Consider the following 9,403-nt stretch of genomic DNA (forward strand, 5'->3'; position numbering starts at 1 on the left):
AAGGCAGTATCACTACAGAAGTAGATTGCCCCATCTTCCTTTTGAGGAGTGGCTGGTGGGTTTGAACCACCAGCCTTCTGGTTAGCAGTCAAGTGTGTTAGGCACTATGCTACCAGAGCTCCCAACAACTTCCCTTAAATACGCACTCTCTACCCCCCCCTTTCTGCTTTAATTTTTCTCTCCTTAACACTGGTGACTCACATACTATTGTATATTTTCTGTCTTCTCCACTAATATAGAAGTTCCAAAAGAAAAGGGACTTTTTGTCTCTCTCAGTCACCCCAATAGGGTAGTATCTGTGTATAAACCCACTGCCATCGAATCTATGCTGACTCATAGCAACCTATAGGACACAATAGAACTGCCCTATAGAGTTTCCAAGGCTGTAGCTTCTATATGGAAGCAGACTGTTTCATCTTCCTCCCATGAAATAGCTGGTGGGTTTGAACCACCACAGTGTATACAAAATAGCAAGAACAACAACAACAAAAACACCTCACTGCCACCTAGTCAATTCCAACTCATATTGACCCCCATTAGATTTCTGAGGCTGTAAATCTTTATGGAAGTAGATTGCCCCATCTTCCTTCCACAGAGCAGCTGGTGGTTTTGAACCATTAACCATCTGGTTAGCGGTCAAATGCCTTAGGCACTGTGCCACCAGAGCTCTTTTGCCCTGTATATGTTGTTGTTGTTATTTGACATCGAGTCAGCCCCGACTCCTAGCGACCCCTCCTTGGGTTTCCGAGGCAGTTATCACTACGGAAGTAGGATTGCCCAACCTTCCTTCCGAGGAGTGTCTGGTGGGTTTGAACCGCCAGCCTCCTGGTTAGCAGTCAAGTGCCTTAGGCACTATGTTACCAGAGCTTCTTGCCCTGTGTATAGTGGAGGGTAAATAAATATTCATTGATTGAATGAAAAATGCTAAAATAAGAAACACCAAGAGTCTAAGTCTATTGTTTTGGGTTACCTCAATTGTGTGTTAGCATTATTATTTTTCTCTATGATCATATTTTAAGCAATTCTAGGGAAGAAACTGTGTTTTATGGCTCTTTCACATTCATCTATCATGCCTACATCAGTATTGGGTTGAATCAGGTGCTAAAAAGTAGCTATTGTTCCAATGATGGCTTTCCAGGGCTGCACTGTCTAAAGGCAGGACAATGGAGGGAGTGACATATTAACCTGAGGGCTTGGAGTCTCTATAAGTCTATAATAACTGTTAAAGACATGTTCATGAGTTAGAAAGAAACCATGCTATGTAACTCTTGCAATTAATGCAGAGAGATGGAACTCTCAAACAAGAAGAGTTATTTAGACTTTTGAATAAAAAATTACTTTACTCATAACTGAAATAGAGTTGTTTACTCTTTCTCTATATTTATATACCAATGGGAAGAAAGTACATCAAAACACATGAAAAACCAAAAAAAAGAAAAATACAGGAAACCAGTTGCTGTAGAGTATACCAACTCATGGTAAATCCATGTGTCACAACACATGGTAAATCCATCAGCCACCCTATGGAAAACTGTTTTCCATAAGGTGGCTGACCTTTCAGACGATTGTTAGGACTTTTCTCTGAGATATCTCTAGATGGATTTGAACTGTCAACCTTTTGGTTAACAGCCATGTACTTAACCATTTACCACCAAGAAACTCAAAACCACTTTACTAGTGATTTCTTATGAGTGTTTTTGTATTGCCCTGTACTTTCCAAATTTTCTGTTACTTTCTATATTCAATTATTTTTAATTTTCTCTTTGTAATACTTTTATAATCAGAAAAAAAGTATAATGTTAAAAATAGAGAAGAAAGCAAGCTAGCTCAGATCTACCCTAAGCCCCAGTAGAAAGGCCCTCCTGGGAGTTTATAACACCTTTTTGTGGAAAAAACAATCAGGCCCCCACTGGGCCTGTAGATAATGTAAAATTCATTCAAGTCCTGCTCACTGGTGCAAGCAAAAAAGGAACAGAAAGGACAGGACAATTCAGCAGTTAACTGCACAAGCATTACCCAATGATCCTAATTTCCATGATTTTAATAATGAGTGAAACCCAAAGTGTTAAGTCGCACTTTCTACCTCAGCAAAACAGAGTGATAATTGTGAAGAGAATAATTTTATGGGTGAAGTGTGCCCTGTATTGTAAAAGATTAGAATAAAGTGCTCTAATATACAATGTCTTAGCAGGTGCAGGCACTTACCTGAGCAATTAAAATCTTCTTAATACACAAATCACAGCCAATGAGACTGCTGGCATGGCAGAATAGATCGTTCCGGACACAATGCGTTTGTCTCCAACAGCCCCCTCCCCCCCACCGACCCTGGCTTTATTTATTTATTTTTGCAAGCAGTCATTTGTAAATCCTTTACTGGAAAAAGAAAATTGACCAAACATGGATAATTTGCTCCAAATATACCCAAGCACATGCATTCTCTTACAAATCCTTTCAGACCACAAAAAGCCATGAAATACTTACTATGTATGAGACACTGTGCTGGATGCTGAATGAACTATTTGGGACCAATTATAATCATCTTCCCCACAAGCAGAGGGAAGCAATTGTAGACGATGATGGTTACAGGTTGCCAGGCCTGATGAGAATTGGTCATTTGAGTACTCTCCAAAGTCACTGACATCTATCCAAATGGTTAAATTCATGGTGTTAGGACCATGTGGGGGTCCTAGGATGGTGAAAATAGTTAATGTGCTTAACTTTTAACAGAAGAGTTTTAGGTTCAAGTCTACCCAGAAGATCCTTGGAAGAAAGGTCTAGTGATCTATCTCTGAAAAGTCACTGCTACTGAAAACTCTAAGGAGCACAAGTATCCTCTGACACACATGGGTTTGCTTGATGGCAACTGGAGAAGGAGGAAGACTGTGTACCTAGGATGTGCTGTGCTGGGCCAGCATAACAGATGACCAGTCCTTGGCAATAGTCACTGCAGGTGAGATATTAAATAGAAATCAAGATCATTGGAGCACCAGTTCCTCTCCTTGTCTCTTCAGCACATTCCATGCTGGCATTTGGCTCTATCATCCATAGAAAACTGCTCTTATCAAGGTCACCAGTGACTTCCACACTACTAAATCCAGTGTTATCAGCAGCATTTAATGGAAAGCCATTCCTTCTGCCTTGATACCTGTTATTCCCTTGGCTTTCAAAACATAGTCTACTTTGATCCCGCAATACCTCCTTGTTTGTTCCTTCTATGTCAGTTTGGCTGATTTTTCCTTTTCTTCCTAACCTCTTAATACTGGTATGTCCCAGAGTTTGGTCCTTCCTTCTTCCCCTTCTCTTCACAATCTACAACTCCCTTGGGTGAGCTTATTCAGCCTCTGGCTTTAAGTTTGAATTATATGCTGATGACATCCAAATTTGTATCTTCCATTGAGACTTGTGTCCCAAAGTCCAGATACATAGATCCAATAATTTACTTGACATCTCCATCTGGATTTCTAAGGGTTGTCTCAAATATAACATGTCCCAAACTGAATTCCTGCTCTTCCTTGCAAAGCCTGCTCTATCCACACCATCCCACAGCTCAGTTGATTACACTTTCATCATTCCAGTGGTGCAGAAAGAAACTCTAGAGTTATCCATAGCCTCTCTACTCTTTCTCTTATGCCTCATACTCAGTCCATCAGGAAAGTCTATTGGCTCTACTTCCAAAATATATACAGGATCTAATTCCTTCTGACAACCCCCACTGACGTACCAACGTCTAAGCTCCAATCATCTTCAGTTAGACAGCTGCCATGACCTCTGGCAATAATCCTAGAAATCAAGATTATACTATGAGTATATCATCTTCAATTCATTTTGATGGTGCACAAATAAGTTCAGGCCACCCCACAATGTTTTAGAGAGCAAATTAACCACAATGCAGTGTTGATAGAGAAAATAAAATGGAAAAGTTTAGTCTCCTAACACATTACAAGATCTACAGGAAGTGTTTAAAATCTGCTTAAATGACACTTCATCAATGCCACGGTAAGTCACCCTTTATGTTGGAGACATGCTGTTGAGACTCATTTGTTAATTTTTTACGGGGACAAAAAAAGTAGAAGGTTATCCAGATTTGCATGAATCAGCCTGTCTGAATGTCTGGGGATAAATCTGTTTTGTTTTTAAGACATTATTGGCAAGGAAAGAATGACCACAAATATGTTCTTTCTCCAGAGCAATTCAAGCTTTCACACATCAACATGATGATGACCACTCTGGGTGGGCACACAAATCTGCTATGAATATGAATATGGTTGTGAGAAGACATCCCCTGAGGAAGGGGAGCATTTGGGAGGCTTGCACATCACCCAGACTGTCTCTAGGGGTGGGGAAATATTGTGACCACCATAATATTAGAGTACCAACATATGCCTCTTAAATGTTTCGCACTTCTGCATGTAGGTGTACTGGCAGTTTTATAGAGGCCTATCCCCTGAGGAAGTAGCTCTGGCGACACAGAGGTTAAAGGACTGAGCTGCTAACCGAAAGGTCAGTGGTTCGAGCACCCATTAGTCTCTCTGAGGGAGACAGATGAGGCAGTCTGCTTCCATAAAGATTTATAGCCTAGGAAACTCTATGAGGCTGTTCTACTCTGCAGTATATGGTTCCTATGAGTCAGAATGGACTCAAGCAACAGGTTTTATGCCCTGTGGTAAGGTTCAGGAATTGGCCATTTAAAAAGTAAATTTTGATGCAGGTTGTCTGTGAAACATATTCTTTTTCTTTTTCTTTTCTTTTTTTTTTAACTCTGATGTGGTTAAACAAGTATAGTTTTGGGTTTCAGCATCCCACAGCTCAAGTTTGATTGTTGTCACTAATTCACTGGGTAACTCTGGTTGCCAGAGTTTTTAGTCTTTAAGCTTTTAGTCTTTTTGCACTTTCATTTTTACATTTATCAAAGGGAATGGTCAGATTCCAGAAAACATTATTTGTTGTTAAGACATTCTGGTGAAAAGACATGAATGCTTTGAACAGCTCAAAATATTATACAGATCTGAGTGACTGTTATTATTTCTTTTAAACACGCTGCCTTGTTTTCATTGTTTCCAATCTGATTTTCATTAAGATTTTTATTTGTGGGACAGTTTTATTTCCATGACCTTACTGAAGTTTTTTTAGAGTTGAAAATGCATCATTATGAATATGAGAACCACCTGAGGATTCAGACATAGGTTTTATTTTATTTATTTCACAAGGGCACAGTGAAGAAATTCACATTTCTCCTCACTCTATCTGCAGTACATGATGAGCCTGCTAATCACATACAATGTAATTAAAACCAAGAAAGAATGCATGTGACAAAAATAAATAAACAAATCTATCATAAAGCAAGTTAGATGATTTTGGTGAAGTGCAATTGTGGACGCTAACTTCTGTAGGAACAATCTCATCAATTATAAATCAGCTCTACAATGTAGGAATTAAAATGCAGTTGCCTCTCCCTAGGCCATGAGAGGAAGAAGCTGGTGCAGAGATTTCTCATGCTTAAGCAGATGACAATCTAGCCAGAAAGGAGCCCTGATTGCATAGTGGTTAAGTGCTTGGCTGCTATCAGAAAGGTCAGCAGTGGTTTAAACCCACTAGACACTTTGTGGAGATAGATGCAATAGTCTGCTTCCCTAAAGACCTATAACCTTGGAAACCCCATTGGGCAGTTCTATTCTGTCCTCCAGGGTTGCTATGGGTTGGAATCAACTCAACAGCAACAAGGTGTATTTTTAATCTAGCCAGACACAAGATGGGCATTTTTTGCCCCTTCCAACACCTGTGGCCCAGTCTATGCTCCAGTACAGCTGTGGTGGATACACACAAGGACCAAATCTCTCTGCTTCAAGGACTGAGGGTTTTCTCTGGCCTAGGAAGCTCAGTCAGTCCTCTCACAGACCAGTCCAAATCTCAATCAATGAAGTATGAGAGTCATCAGAAGAATACACCACGTTCTCCATTCCCGGGTGCATGTGAAGGACTGAATTTTGTATCCCAGATATATATATTGGAATCCTATAACAAACATCCTTTATTTCTGTAGAAGTAATCCTTTTTGGTAATAGGGATTTCTTTGTTATGTTAACTAGATCATGCCTGAACAGAGTAGGTTCTAAATCTAATCCCTTCTGAATTATAACAAGAGCAGAGTGGACACATGGGGATAGAACAAACACCATGTGGGGATAATATATGAACCAAGGAATATCAAGAAACCAAGAAACACTGAGGCTACCAACAAGGAAGGAATTGACATGGCTGGCACTCTGATTTGAACTTTTAGCCTCTACGTGTAAAAAAGTAAATATTTGCTCTTTAAAGCCAGCAACTTGTGGTACTTGTATTACAGTAGCACCAGGAAACAAACACAGTGGGATAACTCTAAGGTGGACAATTCCTCAGTGAAACCCCAGTAGGATGGAACCCTGATTGTCCGCAGTAGTAATCTGCTCATTAAAACATCCTTTATTGTATTGACTTTTTTCTTTTCTGACTTTCTCCATAATCTCACATGTACTTCCTAGGATCAACTCCCAAATAATTACCTGCACTCAAGTCCTTGTCTCAGGGTCTGCTTTACAGGAACCCAAACTAATACAATAAGCTTTAGAATCAGATAAATTCTGAACATTATTTAGTCACTTGCTATTGTCTGGCCTTGAGCAAGTAACTCAATCTTTCTAAACTTTAGTTTCCTTAATTACTAAATACAGGTGATAATAACTGTGCCTTCCTCATAGGACCACTGTGAAGACTGAATAAGATGCAAAATAAATAATACATAGCATGACATTTGATAAGTGCTCAATAAATGCTGGCTATAGTAATTGTTGGGAGCTCTGGTAGCATAGTGCCTAAGACATTTAACTGCTAACCAGAAGACTGGCAGTTCAAACCCACCAGCCACTCCCCAGAAAGAAGGTTGGGCAATCTACATCTGTAGTGATACTGCCTCGAAAACCCAAGGAGGGGCCGCTATGAATCAGATCCGAATCTACGGCAATGAATTTTTTTTTTTAATAGTAATTGTTAAGAAGGCATGCTAGACAATCATGAGACACCATTCCACACCCATCACATTAAGAGAAAATCACAAATCCGGACAATACTAAGTGCTGGTAATGTTATGAAAAGTGAGAATGCTCTTACCTTGCTGTTGATGTGATAGGCTAGTATGATTTTTCTGGCAAACAATTTGGCAACATCAAATTAAGTTGAAAATATATATGTGTTATGATCTAATAACAGAGTCCTAGTAGTGATATGAGTAAAGAGGTTGGCTGCTGGAACTGCTAACCAAAAAGTTGGTGGTTAGAACTCACAAGTGGCTCTCTGGAGAAAGATGCAACAGTCACCTTTGGTAAAGATTTACAGCCTTTGAAACTCTATGGGGCAGTTCTACGGTGCCCTGGGGGTTGCTATAACTCAGAATCAACTAGACAACAGTAGGTTTGCTTTTTTTGATGATCTAGTAATTCTTATTCTGGGAATATGTCTTAAAGAAACTCTCACCAGTGCGTTCCAGGAGACAAATACAAGTGTTCATCATAGCACTGCTCATTACCATATAAATTTGGAAATAATCCAAATTCCTTCAGTAAGGAAATGGATAAATGACTGGTGATATTGGTGGGCCAAACCCACCAGGCGCTCCATGGGAGAAAGATGAGGCAGTCTGCTTCAATAAAGATTTAGTCTTAGAAATTCAATGGGGTCACTATGAGTCAGAATCGACTCAATGGCAGTAAGTTTGCTTTGCTTTTTTGAGCAGACTACTATGTAGTAGTTAAAACAAATGGATTATTTTCATATTAATCAAAACAGAAGCCAAAATATTAATGTATAGTGAAATAAAGTAGGTTATAGAACATTACAGCAATATGAAACTTTTATGTGAACTCTCAAAGCACAAAATTAAATCTGCATCTTATTTATGGATACCTAACTTAAAAGTAGAAAGAAACAGCATGGGTATAAAGAAAACATTTCATTAAAATACTGATCACTTCAGACACATAGAGGGAGATTGAAGCAAGTAGCCTATTATGTTACTTTGGCCGAAGTTTGTTTTTATCATAGAACAAAGGTTCTTATTTACCAGAAGAGAAAATAAAGCCTGCCATGTATGTAACTGGTAATAACCAATGAGGAAAGGCATAATCAAAAATAAAATTTATAATCACCAAAGTAACTGAGGCTACACAGATCATAATACTGTGTAAGTCAGGCCAACCAATCTTCCATATTCTGCTATGGTTCTCTGGTATAATCAAAGAGGGAAGAGCATTGCTATGTTCACACTTTCCCCATGTGTGACAACACTAAGTTAACTCTGTGTGTGTGTGTGTGTGCGTATTCTTGTTAGGTACCAGCAAGTCAGTTCTAACTCATACTGACCCTATGCATAACAGAATAAAGCCCTGCTGCTAGGAGCTCTGGTAGCATAGTGGCTAAAGCACTTGACTGCTAACCAGAAGGCTGGCGGTTCAAACCCACCAGCAACTCCTCAGAAGAAAGGTTGGGCAATCCCACTTCCGTAGTGATACTGCCTCGGAAACCCAAGGAGGGGTCGCTATGAGTCGGGGCCGACTTGACGGCACATAACAACAGCAACAAGCCTTGGCCTGCACCATCATCATAATCACTGCTGCACTTGAGTCCTCATAGCAGCCATTGTGTCTATCTATCTCCTTGAGGGTCTGTTTTCCCCTTTTTCACTGACCCTTTTTACCCAGCATGATATCCTCCTCCAGGGACCGGTCCCTTCTGACAACGTGACCAAAGTACAAAAGACAAAATCTGGCCATTTTCACTTCTAAGTAATATTCCAGCTGTATTTCCTCCAAGACATATTTGTTCATTTTCACAGAAGTCCATGGTAAATTCAATATTCTTCATTAACACCACAATTCAAATGTATCAGTTCTTCTGCGATCTTCTCATTCATTGTCCAGCTTTCACATGCATATGAAGCTATTGAAAATGCCATGGTGCACCTTAGTTTCAAACTGTTATCTTTGTTCTTTAACACTTTAAAGGGATCTTTTCCAGCAGATTTTCCTAGTACAATATGTCATTTGATTTCTTGACTGCTGCCTTCATGGGCATTGATTGTGGATCCAAGTGAAATGAAATCCTTGACGACTTCAATCTTTTCTCCATTTATCATGATGCTTATTGGTCCAAAATTGTGAGGATTTTTGTTTTTTTCATATTGAGTTGTAATCCATGTTTGAACGCTGCATTCTTTGACTTCAACAGTAAGTGCTTAAAGTCTTCTTCCCTTTCATCAAGTAAAGTTGTGTCATCAGCATATCACAGGTTGCTAATGAGTCTTCCTTCAATCCAGAGCCTGAGGCTTCATTCTTCTTCATAGCATATATATATATATATATATATATAGGTA

Source organism: Orycteropus afer, unplaced genomic scaffold (genome assembly GCF_000298275.1).
Source record: "Orycteropus afer afer isolate SDZICR_OR568_19922 unplaced genomic scaffold, OryAfe1.0 scaffold00046, whole genome shotgun sequence".
Classification (NCBI taxonomy): Eukaryota; Metazoa; Chordata; class Mammalia; order Tubulidentata; family Orycteropodidae; genus Orycteropus; species Orycteropus afer.